The following is a 17,768-nucleotide window of genomic DNA, read 5'->3' as shown; positions in this document are numbered from 1 at the left end:
AGAGATTTGGTTGTGATTGAGTACCTCATCAGGACTTGTTGTCGAGAACTCCTTATTTTTTCTACATTGTTTGTGCATTGTGGCTCATATTAAAGGGGGTTGTTAGAGTGAAGTGTTAATTTTATTTCATTTATTAAATTACCTTTACTCCCTTCTTAAGATTTCACTTTATGCACTTATGCATTCATATTTAATAATTAGTAATTATTAAATAGATTTTCCCTTTTAGGTTACCCTTTTTTGGGTTTGGATCTCCTTCTATAAGGATTAATCTTTTGTAATTATATCTCATCTTTTTCATTTCTGAGAATACAATTTGAATTCTTCTGGTCTTTCTCTTCTCTGTGACAGGTTTTAACATGTAGGTATTCTTTGGGCTTTGTTGATTTGTATTGTTCAAATCCTTCAATAACACCAAGAATTTATTGCATTAAAAACCCTATAAGCCTATGAAAAAATGGTGGAGATAGAACCCACAAGATGATGTACTACATTAAAAGATTTATACCCTATAAGATTTATTATAAGGGGAATGCACATGCATTAAAGTATACTTTCTAGAGCTCATTACTCATATACGACAAGGGTTACAACTCAAATGAAGGCTTGCTACCTTACAAAAATTACATGGACAAAATTCCATAGTGCACAAAATCTACAAATCATGAACTAACTCATCACATTTATATTATGTCAGGTTCAATCACATTGAAATACAAATACAGATGAAAATGTACAAAATATTCGCCTCAATTGTAGATTCCACACATACCTCTTTGCATATTGATATAGGAGCATTCTGGATGTAAGGGAGATCCTCCATCACCCAAAAAAAAATCAATAAGGGTTATCTTAGTGTAGAATTGTATTTCCTAAAGATTACTATTTTTAGTAGGTTTTTTGTTTGAGATCAAAAAAAAATATTTCTTCCATAAAGGTGCACTTTAGATATATCAACCTGCCAGTAAATTTTTATTGTAAGATTTAGTCTATTTTTGAAGGGCATAATCCATTCTTTTACCCATCTTCATAACTGTTAGATCTTGGTTTGAGTTAGTGCTATGTTATCATTGAGGTTGCATTGACCTACTAAGATTAACATCCTTGAGGATTGGTCAGAAAGAATCCTTCTCCTTGGTCATATCATGTTGAGGTGTGAGGCTATGTGGTGAATTTAGGGTTTAGTTTGTTGATTCAAATTTCCCACCTATACAAGGGGAAGTGCATGTGGTGTTGCTACCCATGTAAATACCATAATGGTTGATATTGTCAATTCATTATGTGGTGTTATGCATGTAAATGCTATAATGGTCAATAGTGTAAATCCATCATGGGGGTAAAGTGCATGTGGTTCTACCCTAGAAAATACTTTAATGGTAGATACCATAAGAAATAGTGTGTACCACATGGAGTTCTATCCAAGGATATATCATATAGAGATGTCCTAAATTCATTATGAGATTGGAAATCTTAATTTAATGTAGAAGCCTCCCTAGCTAAGAGGAAGTGTTTGAAGTAGCTTCACGAGGCTAACATAATTAAAGTTCTAAATGTCTTAAATTTTATATGAAGTGTTATTTGAGATATCATTTTTTTCTTATTTGATTGAAAAATTAGATTACTCATTATTAAATAAAAAATTATTAAAGGTTTCCATTATTTTATTAATTAACATTTAAGTGATATCTATTCATTAATTTGTGTTGCCAATTTATTAATATTATCTTTTGAATCAAGCATTTAATTGATCCCTCGTAAATGAAAGGAGATGATGATTGTATTAATGAGATATTATTTTTTAAGAGCGCCCATTAGATCATATAAGATATAGATCATCAATATGTCTTCAAGATCATTGAATATGACAATAGTAAAAGGGTAGTGAAACTGGAGGTAGCAATCGACATGGAATCTTCAAGGATTAATGTCAAGAAATAAAGTCAAAAGAATAAAAATTGAACTTAGTGGTGAAGTCAAAAAAATTTGGAATATATCAATGATATTGATATTGCTATAAGGATATCGTGAGTTTTACAATAAATCTTCAAAGGTTTATTATAATAAAAGAGAGACAATAATTAATAATTGGTACACAAAGAGAAAGAAATAAGGAAAAGATATTAGGGGGGAGTTTTTCATAGGGATGGTTTTTGAGATTACAAATAAAGAAGTAGAATCTATGGTTGTGGATGCAGGGATGGTAGGTTTCCCTATTCTCCACCAAAATAGGGTTGGGAGCCTCCGAAAATGAGTAGCAATTTCTTTAAAGATGGCCTTCCCCAAAGGAGAGTAACGAGGTAAATGGGGAGATGTTGTGGTTTTTAAGTGTAAGAGGATGGAGGAAAAAAAGGTGAGATGTCAAAAATGGATACCAAAATTGCTTAATTTCCTAGAGGAAATGATTTTGTTAGAGCCTAGGATGAACAAGAAGATATCAATGAACCTAAGAGTGGACACAAATTCTTGGAAGGAGAATATTAGGCACCTAAAGGAGAAATTATTTATTATGAAATGGGGGAAGGTTGGTCAGCTTACTAGTGGCTCCTCAAGTGGGTGGATGAACATTGGGGTGAGCATTTTGTCATCAAATCCTTGACAAATGGTTTTTCCCTTGTCAAAGCTAGAGAAAAATGGGAAAAGAAATGGATTATGTGTAATGGATCATTTATAATGGGAGGGATGGGTTTTTGTATGAGAGATAGGGTGACAAATTTAAATCCCAAACAAGCCTTGGTGGAAGAGATTCACATCTGGGTTAGGATTTATAACTTTTCGCATGAATACTAGCATGAGGAGATTCTGGGAAAATTTGGGAATTGATTGGGTAAGATTATCTATAAGGATGAAGTGATTGACCAGAAGAACTTTAGCTTGTATGCAAGAATATGCATAGCTTTAAAACCTCACCTGTCCCTCCCACATGTTATTGAAATATGCACTTTAGAAGGGTACTAGTAGTAGGAAATCTAAGTGGAGGAGATAGTGAGAAAATGTGATATTTGCAAGAAATGGGGCCACAAAAAGCATGAATGCGCTTCTCAAGGAAAAGGGAAGGAGAAAGAGGAAAACTTAGGGGAAACCTTTTTAGCTAGAGCTACAAGTGAGGCAAGGGTGAAGGAAGGTAGGGTGAGATCTATTGCAAAAGTCATGGAAGGATTAGGCACATAAAAGGCTCCCTTGAAAAAGGACTTAGACATTGAAGATAACAGAGTACAAGTTACGACTTCATTGGAAGGAGTCTTCCCATTGGCAATGCAAGAGGGTATCATAGATCTATCCTTGGCCTGCAGCCTTTCTGACGATGTTGGCATCCCTAACATGGTAGTGATAAGTGAGGATAGATCAGTGGAGAAGGAGTATCAAGGAGTTAAGGTGACAAAGGTTGTAGATGCCTTGGATGGTTAGAGTGTGCATAGTTAGATTGTTGCACTTCAGTTAGATATGATAGCAATGTGTTAGAAGAATATGCCATCACATGATAGCTCCAGCACAAAGGGCAAGGACATCATTGTAGAGACAATTTGGCAACTAAAAGGAGAATCTTTTGGGCCATATAAGGGAGGTCAAATTTGAAAGAGAGGTTTCTTTTAAAGACATTCAAGTCTCTCCAACTCGGGGGAGTTGTGTGAAATTTTAAAAGATAGAAGGGGTTTTTTCCTTTTTGGGAAGACTCAAATGGGGGCCTCAAGGAATTGGATTTTGAATGATCAAAAGAGGAGGTTGTTCTAACTCCTGGATCCCTGAAGAAGGAAATGGTTCAAGGAGGTAAAAGCTCCAATGGTGGGAAATAAAAGAGGGGTGTAAATCAGTCCAAAAATTGTTGGAAGAAGTTGGTAGCATGAACGGCTAAAAAAAACTAAGATCTAGGATTAACCTTTTCCCTCTTAGGGAGTAATGAGGTTCCTTACATGGAATGTTAAGGGTGCAATTCCCTTGATAAATGTCATTTGATCCAAAAAAAAAATTAACAGAAGAAACCATATGTTGTTTGTTCAAAAGAGACCAAGGTGAACAAAGATGTGGTGGCCAGATTGTTAGGATGAATAATTAGATGGTTGGGTTGTTTTGTGGATTTAATTAGAGCTTTGAGGGGTTTAGGGATTTTGTGGAATGCTCAAATAGTCAAGGAAGTATTGGATACAATTGTCTAATTGTGTGTTGTCTTTGATATTACACAAATGTCATATCAATTGGCAGAAAGTGCTTACTCAGCTTAGTTGATCAGAAAAGAAAATTTTAGAGTCTACCAAGCATTCTTGGAAATTACTCTATGAAAACAATATTTATCGAGCTAACTCAGGCATCAAAGGAAATGTGGCAGAAAATAGTGTTAACCAAGCTCACATGGTTAACAAAGGAAATTTAGTGTTTATCGAGTTCACTCAGTCTCCAAAGGATTTTGCAGGGTTCACAATGTCAACCGAGCTTCTATTGGTTAACATAGGAAATCTTTTCAGGAACAGTGTTTACCAAGCAGGGTCAACTAAAGAAGGATTTTGTTACTTTGAGAAATAAAGTTTAATTATTTCAAGTAATGAATGTAGTCGACTGAGGTAATGATTATTGGTAATTATAAGTTGTAAATGAGTTGACTTGACAATTTGTAAGGTATATATGAAAGGTTAATTTTGAGAATTTTAAGTGTGATGAGCGAGCATGCAAGTGTATTGATTGTTTGAAGAGGAAAGTGTGAGAAAACTTTGAAGGATGGTTAGATATCCTTGAGGAGCAGAAAAGTTATATTTGATCAGAAAGGATCTACTAAAGTAGAACAAAGATCTGTAATCAGAAATTCAGTTGCATCTCATTCAGGTTGGCTCCTAATAGGGCTCACTTCAGAAGAGTGAAAATCAGTAGCTAGTTACTTGGTGGTTTTTCTCATATTGGGTTTCCACGTTAAATCTAGTGTCTCATGTGTTCATGTTATTTGTTTTATGGTTGCATGTTAATCACTGTGAATGTTTAAGAATCTGTTAAAGTTGACATACGCTACATCTATCGAGTTATAGCATTTTTTTGTATGTTTACCGAGTGACAATAGTAAGTAGTTTTTATCAGACATCTAAGGGATCTATGGATTTGTTTTTATGGTAACTAATTCACCCCCCCTCTTAGTTACTCCATCTATATTTCCAACAATTAGTATCATAGCTTTTGGTGCTTGCAGGAAGGGTTTCAAGGACCTAAGCTAAAGATCAGGATGTCTTACAAGAGAGAAATTCCAAGGCTTAACAAGGATAACTTTTCAGCATGGTAGGGATGAGACTTCATTTGGCTTCCATTGGAGATAAAAGATTGAAATATCTTGATGAAGAATATACAACTCCTTTTGGTACATTATCTGTTAATGACATTGTTGAGAAGAAGACTCATAACACCATAATGATAGACATTGCATCTATCCTAAGCTGTGAAGAATTTGATGATATCAAAGACTGCAAAACTACCTTTGCTATGTGGAACAAGCTAAAGAATATCTACGGAGGTGATGACAATGTGAGGAGAGCCAAAGAAAAAAGTCTAAGAGGAAAATTTGATCAGATGAGAATGAGAGAGGATGAAAACATTTCCAAATATGTTGAAAAGGTCAAAGCAAGTGTCAGTGCAATCAAAGCTTCTAGAGGAGATATCAAAGAAGAAATAGTTGTAAGTAAAGTTCTTAGAATATTGCTTCCCATTTATGCAATTAGAGTATCTACAATTCAAGAAAGAAGATGTGAAGCAAATCATAAGATAAATTTGGATGCCATAGTAGGAAGATTGACTACATTTAAGCTAGATAACTATGAAAATTATGTTCTAGCTTCCAAGAATATTGAATTTGCATTTGAAGCCAAGCTTTCACTCAAAGAAAAAGGCAATAAAATAAAGGGCTCTCAGTTAGAAAGTGAAGAAGAATCAGACGAAAGTTTTGGTAGTTATCTTGAGGTTGTTGAGGCTCTATTTGCAAGGAAATATTCTAGAGGCAAAGAAAAATAAAAAGGTAAAGTTCCCCTAATCTATTTTTCATGTGAGGAAATTGGTCATATTGTAGCCAGGTGCCCAAACAAGAAAAGAAAGGATGAGAAGAAAGGTCATAAGTGCAATGGCAAGAAAGATTTCAAATCATTCAAGGACAAAGGTAAGAAAACATGTTTTATGGCTAAGGACTCTAAGGATTCTAATAATAGTGAGGATGAAATTGTTTACATTGTTGTGAAAGATGAATCTGATAATGATGAGGAAGATAAGATGGCACTTATCTCTCATGTGAGAAAATGATTCATGAATCATAGACAGTGGTTGTTCTCATCAAATGACTGGTGACAAAACTAAGTTTGAACATTTTGAAGACTATGATGGTGGTAGTGTAAGGTTTGGAAATAATGAACCTTGTTTCATAAAAGGAAGAGGTTGAATCTCATTAACCAAAGAACTTGTATGTGATAATGCCTATTGGGTTGAAGGACTAAAACATAATCTATTGAGTGTGGCACAGTTAATCAACATTGGATTCAAGGTGGAATTCATGAATGGAAAGGCAAGACTACTAGATGACAAAGGAAAGCTGATTGGATTAGGCAAAAAAAAAAAAAGTAACTTGTTTTATCTTGATCTTGGTGAGTGCTCATGTTTTATTACTCAAGTTGAAGAAAGTTGGTTATGGTACAAAAGATTATGTCATGTAAATTTTGATAACATCATAAAAATAAGCAAATTCAAGAAAGTAAGAGGCATTCCTAGTATAAAGAAACCTAATGTTGGTCTATGCAAGAGTTGTTAGATTGGTAAGATGGGAAGGACTAGTTTTAAAAGCAAAAACTATCAGTTTGATGATATTTTAGAAATTGTGCATACTAATTTGTGTGGACCTATTAGAATTTAGAATTATACTGGAGAAAAGTTCTTCATTCTTTTTGTTGATGACTACTCTAGAATGATGACTATTATGTATCTAAGAGAGAAGTCAGAAGCATTTGAGAAGTTCAAATGATATTTGGCCAAAGTAGAGAAGGAAATAGGGAAAAGATTGAAATTCTTGAGATCAGACAAAGGTGGTGAGTTCATTTCCAATGAATTCAATAACTTTTGTATTGAAAGAGGAATCAAAAGACAGGTATCAGTTATTGGAACTCTTGAGCAAAAATGGAATAGCTGAAAGAAGGAATAGATCTATCATGCATTTTGCAAGAACTCTAATCATTGAAAAGAACATTGCTATCAAATACTAGAAGGAAGCTATCAGCACTATAGTTCATACCTTAAACCAAGTACAACTAAAGAAGGACTCATTCAAAACTCCCTATGAATTATGATATGGCTATAAACCCAATGTTAGGTACCTGAAAGTATTTGGAAGTAAATGTTACATTTTGAAAGAATCTGGAAAAGGAAACTTTGATGTTAAGGGTGGTGAAGTTATGTTTTTGGGATATTCTTGCAAGAGTAAAGCATATAGATGTTTGAATTTGTCTACTCACAAAATTATAGAAAGTGCACATGTGAAAGTTGATGAGTTTGCAGAAATGATTGAAGAAGAAAGAAAAACGGAACTAGAAGATTATAGGAGATTTGTTTTCATTGAACCTGATACAGTGCTAGATACATCTATCAATTAGGAGACTTCTACTCCTAAGTCCTCCCTAGTCACCAAGTTGCAAGAAGTTCAAACCAAGTAATAGGAACCCGAGTCACATTTAGATGCTACTGAGCCAATGCCTACTGACTCTAAGCAGCCAAAACCTGAAGTTGAAATTCAAGAGGATGATAATGCAATTCATTCAAGAGGCAAGGAACCTATATTGGCCAAGTATGTCAGGAGGCATCATGCACCAAATCATATTATTGGAGACAAATCAGAAGGTACAATGACAAGAAGTAAGCTAAAAGTTAATTGTGTACTTGCTGATTTTGAACCTAGAAATGTCAATGATGCATTGGAAAATGAAAGTTGGATTGAGGCTATGAATGAAGAGATAAAGCAAATAGAGAAGAACAAAACCTAGACTCTTGTACCCAGGCCTAAAGATAAACATGTGATTGGAACAAAATGGGTATTCATGAATAAGTTGAATGAAGATGGCAAGGTATCAAGAAACAAAGCTAGCTTGGTATGTAAAGGATATTCTCGAGAAGAAGGAATTGATTATGGACAGACTTTTGCTCCTGTTGCAAGATTGGAAGGTGTCAAGACCTTACTAGCATATGCAGCATATAAAGGATTTAAGGTTTATCGGATGGATGTTAAATCTACATTTCTCAATGGTATTCTAGATGAAGAAGTCTACATTGAGCAACCTAAAGCTTTTGTTGATCCAGACAAGAAGGACATGGTTTGAAAATTACACAAAGCATTGTATGGTCTAAAACAAGCCCTTAGAGCATGGTATGAGAGATTGCATAACTACCTTATTCAGATTGGTTTCTAGAGAACTAATGATAATAATAGCTTGTACATCAATGAAGGACCAGATGACAAGATTATCTTGGCAAAAATATTTGTGGATGACACTTTGTTTACAGGGAATGATGATCTATGCAAAGATTTTTTAGAACAAACGAACAGAGAATTTAAAATGTCAATGTTTGGTGAGATTAAGTTCTTTGTTGGTCTTCAGATTCAACAGAGCAAGAATGGTATCTACATCACTCAGTCTAAATATATCAAGGAGATACTTAAAAAGTTTGGTATGAAAGATTCAAAACTAGTTGGAACTCCCATGTGTACTGGACTAAAGTTTACCAAAGATGATGATTCAAAAGAGGTAGATCAAACCTTATATAGATCAATGATTGGAAAATTGCAATATGTAGTTAATACAAGGCCTGATATTGCTCTTGCAGTTGGTATAGTGGCAAGATTTTTAGCAAAACCCAAAGAAAATCACATGATGGAAATCAAAAGGATCTTGAGATACTTGAAAGGCACTGAAGATTATGGATTGTGGTATAAATTTGGAGGAAATTTGGACTTCAAAGTGTTTACTGATGCTGATTGGGCAGGAAACATTGATAACAAAAAGAGTACAAGTCATGGAGCATTCTTTCTTGGCAAAAGGTTGGTATCTTGGACAAGCAAAAATCAAAATTGCACATCCCAATCTATACCAGAAGTAGAGTATGTTGCAGTAGCAATGAACTATTCTAATATTGTTTGGTTTAAGTAGTTGTTGGAAGGCATGAAGGTTGAGATCAAAGAACCAATTGTTATGTTTTGTGATAATACAAGTGCAATTAACATTTCAAAGAATCTAGTGATGCATTCCAAAACTAAACATATTACTATAAAATACCACATTGTCAGAGAATTGGTGCAAGACAAGGAAATTAGATTGGAATATGTCCATACAAAAGAACAAATTGCAGACATATTCACCAAGCCATCAACTAAGGATGCATTCTTGTATCTAAGAGGTAAGTTAGGGGTCATTCCCCTATCTGAAGCTCACTAAAATAAAGTTTTAGTGATGCATCAATAGGAATCAAGTTGAAGATCTATCAGTTGATGCAACATAGTCATGGGAATATTGCATATGAATCAGTACTCAAGGTACATTGATACTCATTTGGTATGTGTTGTCTTTGGTATGTGTTGTCAAAGAGCGAGAGTTTACTGTCATATCTTTTTGAAATTTTTTTGAAGGAGAGTTTACTATTTGGATTGAAGCTATGTAATTCCTTCGCAGAGGGAAATTACTACATTAGAGAAGTTTGTGGCATAAAATCTAAGAGGGAGAAAAGTTTCTATCAGAGAAAGACTTGCTTTCAAATTTCATTGTGCTATGACCTGTTATGTTGCCATCAATGCCAGAGAGGGAGATTGTTGGATATAATTGTCTAATTGTGTGTTTTCTTTGATGTTACACAAATGTTATATCAATTGGAAGATAATTCTTACCAATCTCAGTTGGTCAGCAAAGAAAATTTTAGATTCTACCGAGCATTCCTAGAAATTACTCTATGGAAATAGTATCTACCAAGCTAACTCGGGCATCAAAGGAAATGTGGCAGAAAACAATGTTAACTGAGCTCACGTAGTTAAAAATTTAGTGTTTACTGAGTTCACTCAGTCTCCAAATGATTTTGAAGGATTCATAGTGTTAACTGAGCTTCTGTTGTTTAACACAAGAAATCTTTTTAGGAATAGTGTTTACCAAGCAAGGTTGGCTAAAGAAGGATTTTGTTACTTTGAGAAATAAAGTTTAATTATTTCAAGTAATGATTGTAGCCGACTAAGGTAATGATTATTGATAATTGTAAGTTGTAAATGGGCTGACTTGAAAATTTGTAAGGTATATATGAAAGGTCAAGTTGAGAATTCTAAGTGTGATGAGCGAGCATGCAAGTGTATTGATTGTTTGAAGAGGAAAGTGTGAGCGAACGTTGAAGGATGGTCAGATATCCTTGAGGATCAAAAATGTTATATTTGATTAGGAAAGATATTTTGGAGCAAAATAGAGATCTATAATCAAAAATTTAGTTGCATCTCATTCAGGTTGGCTCCTAATAGGGCTCACTTCAGAAGAGTGAAAATCGGTAGCTAGTTACTTGGTGGTTATTCCCATATAGGGTTTCCACATTAAATCTGGTGTCTCATGTGTCCATTTTATTTCTTTTATGGTTGCATGTTAATCACTATAAATGTTTAAGAATCTGTTAAAGTTGACATACACTGCATCTACCAAGTTACAACATTTTTCTGTATGTTTACCGAGTGACAGCAGTAAGTAGTTTTATCAGACATCTAAGGGATTTGTGGATTTTTTTTGTGGTAACTGATTCACCCCTCCTCTTAGTTAATCCATCTATATTTCCAATAGGAAGATCTTATGGACCAAGGGAAACACTGGATCTTGATTAAGATTTAATTCCTCTTGCAAAATGTGAGTTTCCAATTGATCGATATATATGTCCCTACAAAGATTGAAGAAAAGAAGGCCTTGTGGAGTAAAATTGCAAATATATTAGAATTGATTTGGCATGACCATGTTGTCATTGTCGGTGACTTTAATGGAACATTGGAGGATTGGAAGGACAACCAGAATTCAAAATTATTTTCAAGAATTTGTGACCCTCAATGGTCTTTGGGAGATAAATCCAAAGAGGGGTAAATTCACTTGGACTAGTAGACGTGTTAGCTTTTCTAGCATTGTTGAGAAATTGGATTTTTTTTTGTTGGAGGCAAGTGGGATAGACTTCAGGCAATTTTTGATGCTTTTATCCTTCCTTTCTAAGCTTCATATCACTTTCTTGTGTCTTTAAGATTGACAAAAGATTGCACTCCTCAAAATCCCTTGAAATTTGAGAAGACATAGTTCAGAGAAGAAGGTTTTTATAACATGGTAAAGAGCTGGTGGAAAAATGCCTCAGAAAAATAAGGTAATACAATATTTTTTTTTTCAAGAAATTGTAGTATTTAAAGAAGTTCTTAAAATCTTGAAAAAAATCCCATTTCAAGAATATTTTCAAGGAAAGGGGAATTTTAGAAGGGCAGCTAGCTGATCTAAAAAGTAAATTTAATGAGGAAGGGATGGATGACATTGATTTTGAGACAAAGAAGGACCTCAAAGTGAAGTATGGGGAAATTCTTGCAAGGGAGTAAGTTTTCTAGAAATGGGAGTCTAGGGGGGCATAGTTGAGAGGAGACAAAAATACTAAGTTCTTCCATTGCTCAGACAAAACTAGAAGATCATCTAATAGGATATTTAGCCTATGGATTTCAAATGGAAGAGAGGTGTCTGAGGTCAATGAAATCAATGCTTAGGTTGTGGATTTTTTTTCTCAACTTTGGAGTGCAAGTGATGTGGCCAAGGATAGACAAAGAAATCAAATTTTGGATGTGATTTAACCAACTTTCATAGAAGAGGACAATCAAATGGTAATGGAACATATTAGCTTCAAGGAGTTGAAGGTGGTTTTCTTTGGTCTAGTAGGAGATAAATTGGGCTCCAAGCATTCTTTTACCATAAGTTCTAGAATTTAATTTGAAGAATGGCAAACTCATGGTGGTGGAGGAATCTAGGATTGATGGTTTTGTGTTGTGGGATTTTATACACTTTGGTTTCTATTATTCCCAAGCAAGAGAAGGAAGATAAGTTGGAGGATTTCAAACCAATTTCTTTGTGCAATACTACCTATAAGATATTTTCAAAGGTTGTGGCTAATCAGCTGAAATTAGTGCCAAAGAAGCTCATATCTTCAGAGCAAAGTGGCTTTATGTCGGAGTGACATATTGTGGATGGCATATTTGTGGCACATGAAGTTATTCATACCATCTCTCTTGGTAAATGTAATGCAATGATTTTTAAACTAGATATTAGAAAGGCACATGATAGGGTGGACAGAGGTTTCATATATGAGGTCTTGAGAAAGTATCATTTCAATGAGAGATGGATAGGATGGTCGACTATAAGGTGTCAATGTTGGTGATTGGTAGTCCACAAGGTTTCTTTTGTACAACCAAGGGATTGCATTAGGGGATCCCATCTCACCTTTTCTCTTTATCTTACTAGATGAATTGTTGGGAAGATCATTACTAAGTAGAGGACTCATGGTCAGTTGAAAGGAGTCAAGATTGTAAAAGGTTTGGACCCATCTACCCATTCTCAATTTGTTGATGATACATTTATGGTAGGAGAGGCCTCTACGAGAGAAGCGAGGGTCATGAAAAGTGTATTGGACACTTACAGAGATGTTTTAGGACAAGATATCAACTAGGAAAAGTTAGAAATATATTGTTTCTATGTGGTAGAGAACTTGCAGAAGAACATTGCAAGAGTGTTTAGAGTTTGGATAGGGAAACTTTTTGGTAAGTTGTTGGTGCTCCTTTGTTTTTAGGGGTAGGGAGAGAAAGTCTTTGGAACCAGTTGGTTGATAGATGTTTTAAGGTCATGGAGGGTTGCAAGACGAGATGGTTAACATTAGCGGGGCAAATTATTCTTCTTAAATCAGTAGTATCTGCATTACCTACCTACTCTATGTTTTGTAATCAGATTCCACAAAAGGTAATCAAACTAATTGAGTAGAGAATGAGGAAATTTATGTGGGATGGTAATAGTGACCAAGATAAAGTCCCACTTATTGCTTGGGACAAGGTCTGTAAACCAAAATTAGATGGTGGGGTAGGGATTCGCAATTAGAGAAAGATAAATGATGCTTTGCAGCTAAACTCGTTTGGTAATGTACAACAAACCAATGCAAAGATGGGCTCAAATTACTAATAAGAAGTATCTAGGAGAAGAAGATCATAAATGTATTTAGAAATCAATTGATCTTCCTGAGGGATCACCTTTGTAGAATTTTATTGTCAAATGTAGGTTGATTATTATAGAACATGTGTCTTCACTTCTTGGGGATGGTAAAAATGAGGACTTCTAGGGTGACTCATGGGATGAAAAAGAATTGGTGGAGTCTTTGGTGACTAGTGAAAGGGTGGTTGAGGTAGCTAAAGAGAGGTGGCGAAGGAAGGTGAGGGACCATGTACATTTGAATAAAAGAGAAGATGGTGAACCTGAGAGATGGAAAGATTGTAGAATGTTGGGCATTGAGGCCAATAGAGTCAATGCCCTGAGGGCATTCTCAATCAATGGGATATCTCTCTTTCAGATGTTGAAGACAATATTATTTGGTGTTTCTCAAGGAGTGGGGAGTACACAACCAAATAGGGCTATAGTTTATTGGACAGAGAGGAGACAAAATAAAAATGGGCATTGAGGATTCATTGACTTCATGCTTTCCTTCCAAAGACTAGAGCATTCACATGGCTGGCAAGCAAGAGGAGCATCTTGACAAGGGAACATCTTCAGAGGATCATCTTTGTAGATCCTTACAAATTTTATTTGTATCACAACAAAGAAGAGACCATAGATCATCTACTCCTCAATTGCAGGTTCTCAAAGAAGTGTTGGGAATTTGTTCTTAGTAAATCATGGTGGGAAGGCCCACTTCCAAACAAATTAAAAGATTGGCTAGAATGCTAGCCAAGTTTAAGTCATAAATCAACCATTATAGAGTTATGGGTTGTCATCCCTTGATAGTTGTGTGGGAAATATAGAAGGAGAGGATCAGAAGGATCTTTCAAGAAAAGGAAGAGGATTGGGAAAGATTTTCTTTGAGATTAAAGCAAGTTATCTTAGAACTAATTTCTAATGTGGCTTTACTTGTCAATGTAGCAAAAAATCCTTTTACTACCTTTGACTCAAAAATCTAATCCAATTGGCCTCAGATTAGGTTTCGGCCCACCAAAGGACTTCCAAGGGTTAATCCTTTTACTTCAGAGGTAATTTCTATGGAGCCAGAAAAGAAGTTAGATGTGAGGTGGATAAGAGTTCATTTTGATGGGACTTCCAAGGGCAACCTAGGTCAAAGTGGGGTTGATTGTGCAATCCTAGATGTAGACAATAATGCCATGGTTCATGGTGCTAAATGTTTAAAGGAGGGGATGAATAATGTGGTAGAAAGCAAAGCGGCTAGCTTTGCACTAAATGTTGCAAAGAAACACAAAGGAAGGAAGATCCATAAAGTTGGTGATTCACAAATCATGATAAACAATGTGATTAAAGGAAACATGGAGGTTTGGAGTTTGGATAAATACATTAAAAGGATTTGAAGATTTCTTGAAGGATTTGAAAGCTTCCAGGTGTCACATGTTAGAAAGGGTGGGAATGGGTTGGCGAACAAAATAGCCAACTTTGCAGTTAACCTTGGAGAGAAACAAGAAATGTTATAAGTCTTTACAAACTTGGATTTAAATGTTGATAGGACACCACAATGATGGTGAAGTGAGGAAGCTAGTTGGTGGTTGTGGTCCTCTTTAACAACACATTTTGAGGAGATGGAGCTATCAAGTGGAATTCACATGGTACATGCATCAATCATGGTGGCACTAGGAGCTAAAGAACTTTCTAGAGAAAGGAAAAAGTTAAATTGCATTATTTTCCAAATGTCATTGTCTCTCCATATTGAGTTGGAAGGATTAAAGGGAATATGGAAGTGAACTTCTATCTGTCAACTCCCAAAAAAAAGCAAACTCCAAGCTTCAACAATGAAATTACTCCATGCCACCTGAGTGAGAACTTTCATGGCTAGGAAGATGAATTTGTCAGTCTCATTGAATAGATGTTAGGAAAGGAATTCTTGAGGAACAATTTCCACACATTAAAAAACCTGGACATTTTGTCCTGGGGCCAATCTGTGAATGATCTGTCCTTTTGGCACAGCATAAGGAGGAGGTTAAAAAGATTATAGAGCTTTTCATGAAATTGAACTGGCATCAAGGATACGAGAAGTGGATAGAAATGGCAAAGGTTGGTCTCGACTTTCGAACTATAGAAGGTGTATGGCACTATGTGGAGGGTCTTGACGAAGGAGTCCAACCTTTCTTCATCCTTACCACCTCGGTTCCAATTTGGAAGCAAAGAGGTGAGGCACTCACAGTCTGGATCAAATTTGTTCAATTTCTTCCCAATTGGGAGGAGGACCAGTAGTGGTTTTAAGTGGAGAGGCAGGGGAACAAGAAACACATTGATCAAGGTTAAAGAAAGGGAAATGAGGGAAATAGCAAGAGAAATGTCGACACAAGTGTTGGGTCGAAAGTTGGGGAATTTGTCTATAGTGGGTGGAGTGATGACCAAGGAGTCAATGGAGGAAATGATGGCTTGATGGAGGAACAAGTGAGTTGCATCCTAGTTTGATTTTGGTTGCTCATTTTCTATAGTAGGACATGTCTTATGTCGGTCTACTTGGTGTTTTTTGTTGTTTGTCTTATGGTTGTTGTCCTTTTGATGTCTTTGTAATGGTTTATGGGAGGGGTGTTTAAACCCTTTTTTGTTGGGCTATTATGTGTTTGTAAAGTCTATACTAGTCTGTAATGGGAGGGACCTGCAAATCAAGGCAATAAAGCCTATTTTTTTGTTGCAAAGGGGATGCATGAAAATCAAAGCTTTTAGGCATATTTGAAATCGATGTAATCTTTTTCAAAATATAAATAAAACTATTACTTGTCTAAAAAAAAAATTAAAATTGGTACATAGTGATTAGTAATAGACTATGATCAATGTGTTGAAGTGCTAGTGTTGTTAATGTGTTATTAATGCTCTATTTAATGTCTATGTCATAATTCAAAAATAGGCAATGACCAAAATATCTACAATACATTGCAAAGGAAATTCAAAGACATCAACACATTTGTATAAATATTATTGATACATAGTATATAAATATTTAAGTGCAAGAGACACCAATATATGCACATGTTCACACACAAAGAAATGTATATACACATAGACAATATCACATATAATTTAAAAGGCATTATTAGTTTGTTATTAAAATTCAACATTTAGTTGGTACCATTTATTTACAATACAATATAATAACTTTCATTATATTGTTTGAGATAAATGTAATGGTATTTTTAAATCTAATGGGACCATATAAAAAATTCAAAACCATTGACTTTCATTAAGGTCAACAATCTAAAGGACATTTTAACCTCCATAAGAGATACAAATAAAATAGCAACATTTTTACTTCATAGAATACAATGAAGATCATTAGATTATATTTTACATCAATGATGACAACCAAATATTCATGATATAACTTAAAATATCTAATAGTTTGATATATTATTAGTGAATTGATTTAGATGTATCTAATAGCTCATAATATTTAGACATGTAGAAGTTGTGAAAACCAACTTCACATATCGCCAAAAACACCTGCATGCAAATAATCTGTACTGAAGAGAAACTAGAAAAGGAAAAAGCAAAGCTTGAAAAATGTCAACCGTGTGAGAGAGAAATTATATTCCAAGTTATGAAAACAAAAAGTACAAAAGTTCAACCCAATGGGAAAAACCCCTCTCCAAAGAGAGATAGAAAAAACATGCTGAAAAAACATGAAGGAAGGAAGGCCTCAAGAAGACCCCCCAAGGACAACTTTCATAACCCCAAGGATAGACTACAACTGAAGATAGCGAGGTGATGAAAATGACTTGGTGAAGATGTTGGCAACCTAGGCATCAATGGGAATATACTCCAAAGAGAGAACACCATCCTCGATCAAATGACGGATGAAATGCATATGAAGCTCAATGTGTTTAGTGCGTTGATGCTCCACCGGGTTGTGGGAAATATGAATACCACTCTGATTATTGCCCCACAGAATAGTGGGACAATCAAGAGGAAAAATAAAATCAGTCATCAATTGCCAAAGCCATAAAATCTCCTGACTAGCAAGCACTGTTGCTCAATACTCAGCCTCTGTAGATGAAAGTGTGTGAGCATGCTGCTTCTTGCATGACCATGTAATAGGACCAAAGCCAAGACAAAAAATAAAGCTAGAAGTAGACTTCCAATCATCAACATCACCAGCCCAATCTGAGTCAGTGTAGCCAACAATGTGAGGAGTTCCTGATGTGTAATGAATGCGATACATCAGTGTGCCCTGAAAGTATCTCAAAATATGCTTGGCAGCTTGCCAATGACTCTCATGAGGCTCATGTGAAAATCGAGAGACAAGACCCACTGCAAAGGAGAGATTGGGACTAGTGTGTGTCAAGTAGAACAATTTGCCAACCAATTTTCAGTACAATGTGGGATCCACTGAAGGTGAAGTGCAAGAGTTAGACAAGGTAACACTCGACTGAAAAGGTGTGGAACCAGGCTTGCAATCAAGCATGTCAAGAGCATACTTCTGCTGGTAAACAAAGATTCCAATAGGGGACTGAACAATTTGTAGACCAAGAAAATAGTGTAGAAGACCAAGATTAGTCATCTCAAACTATT

This window comes from Cupressus sempervirens, chromosome 10 (genome assembly GCF_028749045.1).
Source record: "Cupressus sempervirens isolate cs-2001-9-10 chromosome 10, ASM2874904v1, whole genome shotgun sequence".
Classification (NCBI taxonomy): Eukaryota; Viridiplantae; Streptophyta; class Pinopsida; order Cupressales; family Cupressaceae; genus Cupressus; species Cupressus sempervirens.
The sequence above is the reverse complement of the archived record's forward strand: the minus strand, read 5'-3'. Positions refer to the sequence as shown.